Source organism: Nipponia nippon, unplaced genomic scaffold (assembly GCF_047370975.1).
Source record: "Nipponia nippon isolate SJK-2023a ecotype South Korea unplaced genomic scaffold, ASM4737097v1 scaffold_5, whole genome shotgun sequence".
NCBI classification, from domain to species: Eukaryota; Metazoa; Chordata; class Aves; order Pelecaniformes; family Threskiornithidae; genus Nipponia; species Nipponia nippon.
This window is the reverse complement of record NW_028262369.1, coordinates 69,148,239-69,160,955: the sequence shown is the minus strand read 5'-3', so window position 1 is coordinate 69,160,955 and position 12,717 is coordinate 69,148,239. Positions and strand designations below refer to the sequence as shown.

General features: G+C 42.1%; 1 long non-coding RNA gene across 1 annotated transcript; it reads right to left on the bottom strand.

Moving 5' to 3' along the window:
• Positions 1–641: 641 nt before the first annotated feature.
• LOC148052307 (uncharacterized) lies at positions 642–8,017 on the bottom strand. Its single transcript, XR_015698956.1, has 3 exons — positions 7,935–8,017; positions 4,489–4,592; positions 642–755 (listed from the first exon to the last, which is right to left on the bottom strand). It is a non-coding gene; the product is annotated as an uncharacterized LOC148052307 (long non-coding RNA).
• Positions 8,018–12,717: the final 4,700 nt, after the last annotated feature.

Genomic DNA, 12,717 nt, shown 5'->3' with positions numbered 1-12,717 from the left:
TGTATATGAAATAATAAATACCATATATTGGTCTGATTAATGCATGCTTGCCATATTCATTTATTTTCCTAAAGGCCTGTGTGGGGTTCACGCAGGGCCGCAGTACTTGCGGGTACTTAAGAGTAGCTCTAGAAGAGCCAGCATTTGAAGACTGTACTTGGGATGGATGCGCAGGCCACAGGAGTGCACCTAGTTCTAAAACCATGGCAGAGATTGCAAACACCATGAATTTACCACACAAACCAAAATGTTCTCCTCCCCATGAGAATTCCAGAGCATACCTCCAGCCTGAAAGTTTCATGGGGGATCCATCCTGGTTGTACGTGACTTTTCCCAAGAAGTAAATTCTTTCCTCTTCGGAAGCATCTTTCATACCCTTAAAAAAGAAAAGTGGGGAAGGATGGCATTTCCACCATTCCAGAGAGAAAACCCATGACAACAGCCCCAGTGGCTGTTGCAGCCCCAGTCACAAGTCTCCGGACTGTGATTGGGCATGCAAGCAAGAGGAACCAGCAGTCTAACTAAAAAGGACCAAAAAAGGAGCCTTTCAAAGTGACTCGCTACAAAGGATAAAAAAAGGAACTTGCATAGATAGTTAAGTTCTTTGAAGCACTCATGATCTCCTCTGTCTGCAACTCTGCTTTGGAAATGTGAGCCAGCATCACAGCGTGTGGGCAGATGACTCTGGATGGTTTTCTCATGACATATCCCTGCAATCCATCCATGGCTCAGCAGTTTCCTTGGTCATTATCCCACTGAAACAAGACACAACAGGGAACACTGAACCATATTCCAGATAGTGAGATCCATACCTTATCCAAATTGGTCTTGTGGCATAGAAATCCCAAGATTTCAAGGTCACCAACAAAACAGGGGAAAGACAGACTGTTTGGTAAGCAGGTCTTGTCTGTGTTTTGATGTGGGGGACACAAACCAGATTAAACACATTCCTGTGCTGTTTAAGACAGTTATGGAGCAGTGCTAGAAATGCTGCTCAACATCCACATAAGAACGTCCATCATGGATATATTTGACAGCAGATTATCAACATGGGGATTTTTTCTACATAATTTTGCTCCTTAGTGGAGACACAGCCAAATAGGGTGAGTCTACAGGTCTTTAACACTCCATATGGGTTATCTCAGATCTCCCCTGCATCTGGCGAGCATAACAACCTCTACCTTTCTGACATGGGATCTCCAGGTGCAAGTACAGCCACATGGAGCCCACAGCCTTGCAGGTATGAATGGAGACAAAGCAGCTGTTACAATTCCAGACCTGAGTTCAGCTCAAGTCTTCACTCAAGCCTGCTCCATCTGCCTTTGCAGCAAAGTTGCATGCATTTGTGGGTAACTCAAATACATACCAAACCTACACATCTTATGCAATGTGAATGCAATCATAGAATCATAGAATCGTTAAGGTTGGAAAAGACCCTTAAGATCATCGAGTCCAACCGTCAACCTATCACTGCCAAGTCCACCACTAAACCATGTCCTCGAGCACCATGTTTACCCTTCTTTTAAATACCTCCAGGGATGGAGACTCAACCACTTCCCTGGGCAGCCTGGTCCAGTGCCTGACTACCCTTTCGGTGAAGAAACTTTTTCTAATATCCAACCTAAACTTCCCCTGGTGCAGCGTGAGGGTGTTTCCTCTCGTCCTATTGCTTGTTCCTTGAGAAAAGAGACTGACCCCCACTTTGCTACAACCTCCTTTCAGGTAGTTGTAGAGAGCAGTAAGGTCTCCCCTCAGCCTCCTCTTCTCCAGACTAAACAACCTCAGCTCCCTCAGCTGCTCCTCATAAGACTTGTGCTCCAGACCCTTCACCAGCTTCGTTGCCGTTCTTTGGACATGCTCCAGCACCTCAATGTCCTTCTTGTACTGAGGGGCCCCAAACTGAACACAGTACTCGAGGTGCAGCCTCACCAGTGCCAAATACAGGGGCACCATCACCTCCCTGGTCCTGCCGGCCACACTATTCCTGATACAAGCCAAGATGCCATTGGCCCTCTTGGCCACCTGAGCACACTGCTGGCTCCTGTTCAGATGCCTGTCAACCAACACCCCAGGTCCTTTTCCGCCAGACAGCTCTCCAGCCACTCCTCCCCCAGCCTGTAGCATTCCATGGGATTGTTGTGACCCAAGTGCAGGACCTGGCACTGAGCCTTGTTGAATCTCATACAGTTGGCCCCAGCCCATCGATCCAGCCTGTCCAGGTCCCTCTGCAGGGCCTTCCTACCCTCCAGCAGATGGACGCTTCCACCCAACTTGGTGTCGTCTGCAAACTTACTGAGGGTGCACTCGATCCCCTCATCCAGATCATCAATGAAGATATTGAACGGGACCAGCCCCAACACCGAGCCCTGGGGAACACCACTCATGACTGGCCGCCAACTGGATTTGACTCCATTTACCACCACTCTCTGGGCTCGGCCGTCCAGCCAGTTTTTAACCCAGCACAGAGTGCACTTATCCAAGCCGTGAGCAGCCAGCTTCTCCAGGAGAATGCTGTGGGAGACAGTGTCAAAGGCCTTACTAAAGTCCAAGTAGACAGCATCCACAGTCTTCCCCTCATCCACTAAACAGGCCTGTGCAAAAGCTAATATTAGCTGTGTCTCAACTACTCAATACTTTAATAATAATCCATTTTAAAAGCACTGTTTTCATTTAAACATGCAACATAAATAAAACACCAGCTAATGTTCCTAAAAGACAAAAATGTGATTTCTGTAAGTTCAAAAATCTCAAGCACTTAAAAGCCATAAAATGCATGCCTAAAGACATCAGTTCTCACAAAACTCCACATTTTTTAAAGCTATAAAAAGCACATATTTCATCACAACAGTAATGGTATTTGCACACAATTTTATCAAAACTCAACACTACATACTTTCTTTGCTGTGAAACACAAGCAAACTCTTTCTCAAGAAGGAGCCATCATCAGGACTTTCTGAAAAATCATTGGTCAGAGGTGTCGTGGTTTAACCCCAGTTGGCAACTAAGCCCCACACAGCCACTCGCTCACTCCCCCCGGTGGGATGGGGGAGAGAATTGGAAGAGTAAAAGCAAGAAAACTTGTGGGTTGAGATAAAGACAGTTCAATAGGTAAAGCAAAATCTGTGTGCGCAAGCAAAGCAAAACAAGGAATTCATCCACTACTTCCCATCGGCAGGCAGGTGTTCAGCCATCCCCAGGAAAGCAGGGCTCCATCACACATAATTGTTACTTGGGAAGACAAACACCATCACTCCAAATGTCCCCCCATTCCTTCTCCTTCTACCAGCTTTATATACTGAGCATGACGTCATATGGTTTGGAATAGCCCTTTGGTCAGTTGGGGTCAGCTGTCCCAGCTGTGTCCCCTCCCAACTTCTTGTGCACCCCCAGCCTGCTCGCTGGTGGGGTGGGGTGAGCAGCAGAAAACGCCTTGACTCTGTGTAAGCACTGCTCAGCAGTAACGAAAACATCCCTGTGTTATCAACGTTGTTTCCAGCACAAATCCAAAACATAGCCCCATACCAGCTACGACAAAGAAAATTAACTCTACCCCAGCCAAAACCAGCACAAGAGGATATCAAATCTCTAAAAGCAACTTGATAAATCCACTGGTCAGAACTGAAGTTGAAAGTCAACAGTAATGCTCTTATGTCTGAAGAATATGTTTAAGCTGCAAGAAGTTAGAGGTCCTGCACTTGATCTCTTATGTTTGTTTTCTATAAGTGACATAACAGGGACCACACTGGCACTTTAGCAGCTGTAATTGTTTGGTTTGGAATTATTAACCTACCCCAACTTGGTTCCGTTTCAAAGCTGTTCTGGAATTTGTTTCAGTTTTCCTTTTTGACGCCCAAAAGAGCAAGATATTTCCTCTTCACACCTAGCTGCCAAGATCCAAATTTGTAGTTTCTGTGTTTCCCTGGTAACAGCTGGTGATGTCATAAATTTACTAAGTGGTACAGAGAGACGCTATGCTCTGTGCAGCCGTGAAAATCTGGAAGAGAACAGCTAGCTGGCTCTCTGCCTGGCTGCCAACACCATTCACCTTCTCTGCCTGCCCAGCTCTGTAGACATTATCTGGACCAATTTCGAGAGTTCCCCAGAAAGCTTGAATCCTTCTTGGCAACGGGAGTGGAAGGTGTAGAAATATCTGCTCTTATTTCTAGTGTCTCAATCTTGAGTGTTTTGTGAGCTCAGTATGCTGAGAATTGTTTTCTAAGCGAGGTTTGTATCTAAAATGACACTGAGTTTTTTGTTTGTCACCAATGTAGCTGTCAACCTGCTCAGGACTGGCAGCAAGCTCTGCTTCCACACACATCACTGTTGCTAACAGAGACTGCTGAGCCCCTCTGAAGGTCAATAATCATAGCAGAGGTTGGGACCTGGTTCCTGATCAGCCTGGGTTACCCTGCCCAGTGCTGCGTCATACAGGAATACATTGGGAAATGGGGGAGCAAAGAGAGCAGGTGTAACGCCCTGATTTCTTACCTGGAGAATGACATCCAGAAAATGTGCATATTCCTGGCAGAACCCAAACACACACAAATGTACTACTTCACTGGAAGGTTCACTCAATTTCACAACAGTGTCACCTGCAAACATTGTAGCATATGCATGAGAGGAAAAAAGCTTTCCTATCATTAAATACTAGGAGATAAAAGGAACAATCATGGAATTAGATGTATAAAAGTTCTATTATTTGTGTACCGCAGTCACTTATTTCCTAGTGCATACAAGCAATGGGACTGGCATTCCAGTCCTGAGATACGGCTCGCAACTACACTAAAAAGCAACAGGTCAGTATATTATTCTTCCAGATTAAGCAAAAAGCTATTTATTCTAATTCATGGCATTTCTCATTGAGGAAGAGGCCAAGGGAAGAGAAAGAGTCAGGTATGTTACAGAGCTTTCAGCATGATTTGAATCTGATTTATCTAATGATTTCAAAGCAAGACCCTCCTTGACACAGTCCCTTGTCATGCTTCAACTGGATGCTTTGAAGAAGACAGAAAGTAAGGGAATTCTGTACATAAAGAACTCGGGAGGCAGTTGGACAAACATATTTCCCCAGGACTGAGAGACAAATGAGTTTTTATATTTTTCAAGGTCTGTACTCCTGGTAGGCTAAAAACAAGCCTACCAGAAGCAGATACAGAATTTCTGCAGAAGTTTCATTAGCTTATGTGCAGTAGTTACCTGTGCAGAGATAACTTGCCTCTCTAGTTTTATGCCTGCTTTGTATTTCTGATATATCTAGAACAAGGAAACACCTGTGCACCACACTGCAGTGCCATATGGCTTAGATACCATAAGCAAACCCAGCTCAGGTGTCTGTACATAGCTGTGTGCCCTTTAAGTTATCCATGTCATCCAGGACTTTACTATGGGAGATCATTGGATAATTGTCCCTGATGTCATTTCCAGAGTCAATGCAATTCACTACACAGAACCAATTGCCCATCTCCAGGCCAGGGACAGAAGTTTCACTGGTGAGCCCAGCTCAGCCAGACAACAAGAGTTACAGGAAAAAGAAAGAGATGTAGATGTGCAGCAAGATAACGAGAGTTTTTCCCTCTCCGTTTCATTGCTCAGATCCAGTTTCGGCAACTGACAGCAGACTAGTTTTTCACAAACTCCTGTCGTAGGGGACATCTCAGGGAAGATCAAAGAACTGCACCTACTGAGAAATACTGTTCTTGTCTACATTGGCTCTTCCTTTAAGTTTGGTCGAAAGCTTTTTGGAAAGGCTCTCCATCTGACAGCTGGTGCCTCTTTACCTCTTCCTTCTTCCCCTCAACTCACCAAATAATGAGTTTGCTTGGGATTCCATCAGCACCAAAAAATAATAAAGTAAAATTACTTTGAGAGATAAGACCCCTGTAATTTCTCCCTTTTTTATATGGTTTTAGCCTAGAGCTAAGGTCTTGCATGAAATAAAAGAAAACCAAACCAAAACAAAAAAGCCCCACAAAACCCAAAGTCCCTAGACAAATAAGAGGAATTCAGAGCACAGTGATGAACTCCACAGCACTCCCTGGAAAAGATGCCTAGGAAGAATATTACTGCTAGAAAAGCAATCATCAGCTTCACTACTGGTGCACAGTGAGGGAAAGAAAGCCCTAGGCTGAAATTGGTATCAAGCTTATTTTAGTAATTTCTGTTATTAAATCATAAAACCTTTGAAATCATTAAGAGGCCAAACTGGGTGGCTGAGACCAATTATTCAGGAGAACATAATATTAGCAAGAAACATGGGGAACTGCCCAACTTTGGTCTCACTGGGGATATGGAAGTATTGTTGGTATTTTAGCGTTTTCAGCAGTAATGGCTAAGAGACATGTCTAAACAGAAAGCAACTAAGGTTTTAAGGGCCCACCAAAACATTTTGTTACCTTCTATAGTAAACATCCGAGTACCTGGACCTTAGACCCAAGAGTCAAATAAATATATAATGATTTAATTTACTATAAGAAAAGGTGAATTGTATCTGCTAATAGAGCATTAAGAGCATTAAAGCATGAAGTGCATCACCATGTTAGGCTTAGAACTAGGTAATGGCATATTTTAATATCAAGTGTCCTTACAAGAGGTTAATGAAGTCAGATTGTGTTTTTCAAAATAATTGTCAAGTTAACCTTTAACAGTCTGACCCTGGTGACATTGGAATGCAAGAATAAGGGGTCACATAAGATTAAATAGCTGACTAAGGCATATTAGTTGGAGCATAAAATGTGTAAGCAATGCATAAAATCTACAGACATGTATGTGTATTTTATGTTTTAAAGATACTGGCATGCCTAATGGTTTACAGGGAAGACAAGCTATTTTCCTAAGATCTCTGTAACCAGTTTATCCTTCCTGCTTCCACCAAGCACAAGAGATTTCAATTATAAGACAGTTAACAGTGTTTTCCTTCAGAAGATGACACAGAATACTTGCATGATTTTAGTATAAACTTAAATCCCGTGGCTTTTCTTGTGCAAACTACAAGATTTCCAATAATTGTAATTGATGTCTTGTGGCTTTTTAGAAGGACAAGCCTATCTAAAAAAACCCCAGATATTAAACTGTGCTGTCTTCACCTTTATGTAACAGGTAACAGCTTGATAGATGGGGCTGAAAAAAGAGAGTCTATCTTCCTTACCAGCTGCAATATTTGCAGAATGTGCAGAACACAAATATGTTCTCCAATGGCCACAGAGCTTCCAATAGTATTTTTACCTTGGTGGACACTTAATTTTTACTGTTCGGAATGAGAGAGATTTTAAAGCTTCCTTGGTACTCAACAAAAAGGAGCACATCCTTCTGTCCCAAATAACGGTGAGAAGTGGATAGAAGCCCACTGAAAAATACCATCTTGGAGGAGTTCTGAATTGGTCTCTGGAGGTTTCTGAAGCTGAGAGCTGCTTCAGATATCCTCTAAACCAAGGGATAAGTGCCAGATGTACTTAAAGTTTGAGTTTCCTCATTTTTGTGTTTTTCTTTAGTAAGCAGTGCCCCTATCTTTGTAACCCAGAATTTAACTCTCTGCTTTGTTAGCATAAATTGGTTTTCTTCAGGTATTGTGCCTGGTATGAAGACTGATACCAGCACAACATATCCTGCTCTCCAGAAGCAGCTATTCCATACAAAGAGGTCCCATTAGCAGAGACAAATGCTGGGATATCAATGGAAATCTGTTCCTGAAGAGGTAGTGGTTGAAGTGACACCTTTCCTGTTGGGAGCCTCATATCATCATGAGATCTTTACTCAAAAGAGACTATGTTGTCACTCTTTGATGGGCCTGTCTCTGTTTTCCCTGTCTCCCATTTTTCATCTCTGTCATTTACCACAATTCTTGACACTTTGAGATTATTCCATCAGGCATACAATTACCCCCTTGCCTTTGGACATGCACATGCATTCAACAGCTTAAAGAGCTTCAAAGCCCTTACCTTGCAAGGAACCCCAGGTCCTACTGCTATGTAGATCAATAGCCAAGTTCACACAGGCAGGCAGGGTAAGGCTCTCCATCCTTCAGTAATCTACAAAAAAGAAAGGACCTTTGCTGTAAATCTCATTCATACTCTCTCTCTCTCTAGCTTAAAATGGCTTTAGCCAGGGGCAACCATAAGTGCATTGTAATGTTTTGACCTCAAAAAAAGACTCATTACTGCAATGCCAATCCACTCATGAGTTCACGCAGCAACTGAGGAAGTTCTAGCTCACGATGCAGTTACAAAGAGATGCTGACTAAAGACAGCATAATTCCTAACACAAGCATTTCTTCTTTACTGTGCTCTCAGCAGTAATATCCACATCCAGCAGAGAAGCTTTCAGAGCATCTTATAGCTGGATCTCTGCATAAGCATACTTCTCACTTCTGCCCAATATTGCATTTCAGTATGATCACATTGTATAAACTCTGCTGAGATCTGAGATCCACACTGTAACCACCCCAAAACGAAACTGAGCCAATCACATTAAAAACCACATCTCATTTCTTATATACCTGTCAATGAAAGCCACACAATTGCAGGTACCTATGCTCCAAAGCAGTAGATACACACTGAAGATGCACAGGGGGTCTCGAGTCATTGGCACCAGTGAACAGATTCAGTTGCTCTCAGTGCTGCGTTACACAAGCGAAGCTTGAAGAGCATCAGATACTTCTACTGAAGAGATTAGTCAAGGAAATTTTTAAAAAACTAAAAATCAAAACACAGTTAAACCTCACTAATTCCCATTTGTGTCTGAGAAATTTAATTTTGTTAATTAGCAAACAACAAATGAGTTGCAATGGGAGCCTGTACTTTACTATGTACTAATAAATGATTTTTATAAGGTCATATTAATCTTCCTATATCATCAGTATTCACAGCCACAAGAACATTAATAAAAGATGAGTTTGTGTTTATATGTGTATATATATCTATGTGTGTGTGTGTATTGATATACACACTAACATACATACATGTCTTTAAAACTCTGTGCTCTTAGCTTAGAAAAGCTCCACTCTGAAACCTCAAGAGTGGCAGAGGAAGAGCTTTTTGCACAGAGTAGAAGATATTAGCAGTTGTCCGCCATAGCATCATTCAGACTCCAGAATGAGTCAGAATGATTCATCATTCATTCATCATCATCATCATTATCATCATCATCATCATCATCATCATCACATCATTCAGACTCCACTTGACAAATCCAAATAGGTAAATGTGAGTAAAGACATTAAGTAAAGCAGGGCATTATTGCTGCTTGGTGAAAGAGTGGCTTTCACCACTAATTGTCACTAACTTCCAGCCTTAAGTCTCTGTGAGGAGGAACCAACTCTCAACGATTGCATTTTTAAGTGTTGGCATACATTTTCCCTGGGGTTCTTGCCTAGGATTCTTGCCCTTCTCTCATGCCTGCCACCATGAATCGGGATTTACTCCACTCAAGCAAAACCAGGGAGAAGAAACTCAGGCCTTTCATTTGTTTTTCATGAAGAACATTCACAGTCACTCTTTACCCTTTTATGATGATGAAGCAATCTCAGAATTTAACTTCATCAGCTCCTTCACCTTCTTCAAATAGTGACTTTCTATTTGATGTGATTACCGTAAGGAGGTTTTAAAAAAACCAGTAGCAGCAATAATGATCATTTTCTGAACTTGCCTCTTCTGATTAGGAAAATGTCTTGTAGCTGTCAACAGCTATGAATATAGTGTAGACTTAACACTTCTCTTAATTGGAGACTAAAAAGGCCATATACATGAAAAAATGAGTCTCACAGACACTTCTGGTAGCGAGGGGTTGAGCAGACTGCAGGCAGAACTAGCAGCAGTACTCTTGAGTGCAACAAACTAACTCTCAGGAGCCCACAGCAATATTATGGATCAAGAATACAACTGTGCTGAATGAGATGCAGTCAAGATCCTAAGACTGTTTTGAAGCAGACATGGTTTTGTAGAAACAGCAATGTCATTAAATTCTGTTTTCCATTGTATCTTAAATATTATTGATATGACTTTTCTCACAATGATCAAATATTACTGTAATAAAGCTCTAATACTGGCTAAATTAAATAAATAGATCATACATTCATTGTTGAGCCTTGCAAAACAACTTGCTTTATCTTTAGGTTGCTGGTACTACTGTACCACAAGTTTATTTAAAATAAGGAAGAAAACTTCTGAGCAACAATGTATTGACATAATGAAGAGAAAAAAAAAAAAAGAAAAATAGGAGAGTGAAATATTGCAAAGTGATAGCTTTGATCAGATTGCCAGCAATTTGACATGAATATGTTCTTAACTATAATATAAAAAACCCTTGCCACACCCACACCCCCCCAAAACGTCTTAGTAGAGACATGTCTATTTTTAACAGCATCCAATGTCTGACAGAGAGAGATTTCATCCTCACCTTTCACATACAACGAGGATGAGGAGGAAAAAAAAAAATAAAAGGAAGAAAAAAGAAGAAAATCAGCAGATACATTTAGTGTTCCCTTTACCAAAATAAAGCTTAGCTTATTTGTAGCTTTTGGCTTTCAGCCTTTCTTGCTAAGCTGATTGAATTCTTCAGGAAATGATGCATGAGGGGAGGTTTCCAGCCAGTTCTGTTAAGGAACTGAAGATTCCCAGGAGGGTGATGATAAGCTGAAATGATGGGTATGATAGGAGGCATTGCAGATATAGATAGGAAGAACAAACCAGCTTCAGCTAAACACATCCAAAATGCACAAGCCTGAAAGCACATTTAGAAACTATCAGCGTGGAAAGATGCCTGCTTCAGCAGAAATGACTCGTCAGGGGCAAGCAGCCACTTTAGGACTTTTTAATCAGTATTTCCCAACTGCTGCACTGTAGGCATTCCTCCTGGCAGCATTATTCACTTGGCTGCCCATATGCCTGATCGAAACAGTTGTCTCTTGGCCTTATTACTGGGCACCAGCAGGCTCTGGTTTCATTCTTCTTGGTTACTTAGATTTATAAGGCAGCAGCCTTCCAGCTGCATGACATATGTAGCCCACAGGCATATACTTTTAACATATGCTGCATCTTGTCCTTTTACACTGTTCCTGTTAAGCCGACACAAAATGAGGAGATTGGGACTGCTCTGTCCTCTAAGCAGTCAGTACATCCAGGAGCAAGAACAGAAAAGCTCCCAGTGTTGCAAGCCTGGCCTGAAGGATTAGGAACAGTAAGGATTAAACACTGCCATGTGTCTAACCAGGCCCTCATGCTGAGTGTTCTTGCCTTGACTTTTCCTTGTAAATTATCTTTCTTTTAACCTACTTTCTTTCAAATTGAGAAGTGCTCCAGAGTACACTTGTAAAACTCATTCTGAATAAATCCTCAACGACACTTTAAATTAGATCACATCACTGTTGAGCCCATGAGACTTACCAGAAGGCAAAGTACAGACGTAAGATTTACATGAGCTATTCCTGATTTATACCCATTTAAGTGACAACTGAATCAGAGCAGCATTTTTACCGCAGACCAAGATCAAAGACTTGAGTGTTTTACCTGGCTGGCTAAAGAAATTTTATCATTCCCTTGGTCATTCATAGTTGGTTTTGAGTTTGTGGTTCAGCTAAGAGACTTGCATTCTGCTGGATACCAGAAATAACCATTTGGTTGTGCAAAAAGTCTTTGTTACTTCTGCATTGCGTTGTCTAGAAAGCTCCTAATCCCACCATCCAGTATTTACTGCATTCTTAGCTTCAGGTTAAGCAACTATAAAGATCTCTAGTTTATAGAAATGAGAAATGGAAGTAGTTAGATAGTGAACCCTAGCTTTTTCTCCCCGATACATACACCACGTACATATGTACCCACACAACAGAATCTGCTACATTCAAAACACAGATGACCCAGTGAGTCATGATCGTGTAGCGAAAGATTTAAAATAGAACTATCCTTTCCTGAATCAGTAGGTCATGAAGAATTACTTTGTGTTGGGCATTAGGTGGGACCTGAGCAACCCGACTTTCATGCTACAGTGTGCTCCAAAACACTTTGGGCTCATGGAGTTGGTGGTTCTCCACTCATATCTCTGCATAGTCTGCACATGGAAGGAAGCAACGTACAGCAAGGAAAATTAGGGATGACAGACTGCTCTAAAAAAGCTTTAGAAGAAAATAAGAGTTGCTCTCCTATGTCTTCAACTGTCTTCCCCACAAAGGTGTATGCTGTGGTTCTCCATTTCATGATAAGCTGCAGTTTCATTTCTGATAGAGCAGCGTGCACAGGCTCAGCATTACTTACGAGAGTCAGTCTTGGCAAAAGGGGACAAAAAAAGAGGCTTTCTATAACTGGCATTTTTTTCAGCAACTTCAGAAGTGCTGGGAACAAAAGATCCATCCTCGCTGTACAGCTGTAAAACTGGAAAGCAGCTCATGAAAGTCTGCTCTCATCAGGAGCTCAGAATCTCCTCTTGAAGGGCTAAAGTCCTCTAAGTTCTGGTGACAAGCAGGTCTTTTTCTTTTTCCAATGTCTCTTGGCACCCTTTGCTTCCTATTTGAACCTGGGATTAATGCCAGGCTGTTCCTGAAGCTTTCAGACCTGCAGACCATTTGTCAAACTTCTAACCCAGAGTATGGCCACAGTGCGGAGAAGCAGAGTAAATTTAGCCCATGCTGAGTCCCACGGCTGGATTCTTCTGTGATATCCAGCACACTTCATTTCAAACTAGCTCAGGAACCTCTATACTCCACTGCAACACAGGCACAGGCCCCAGGCTTTG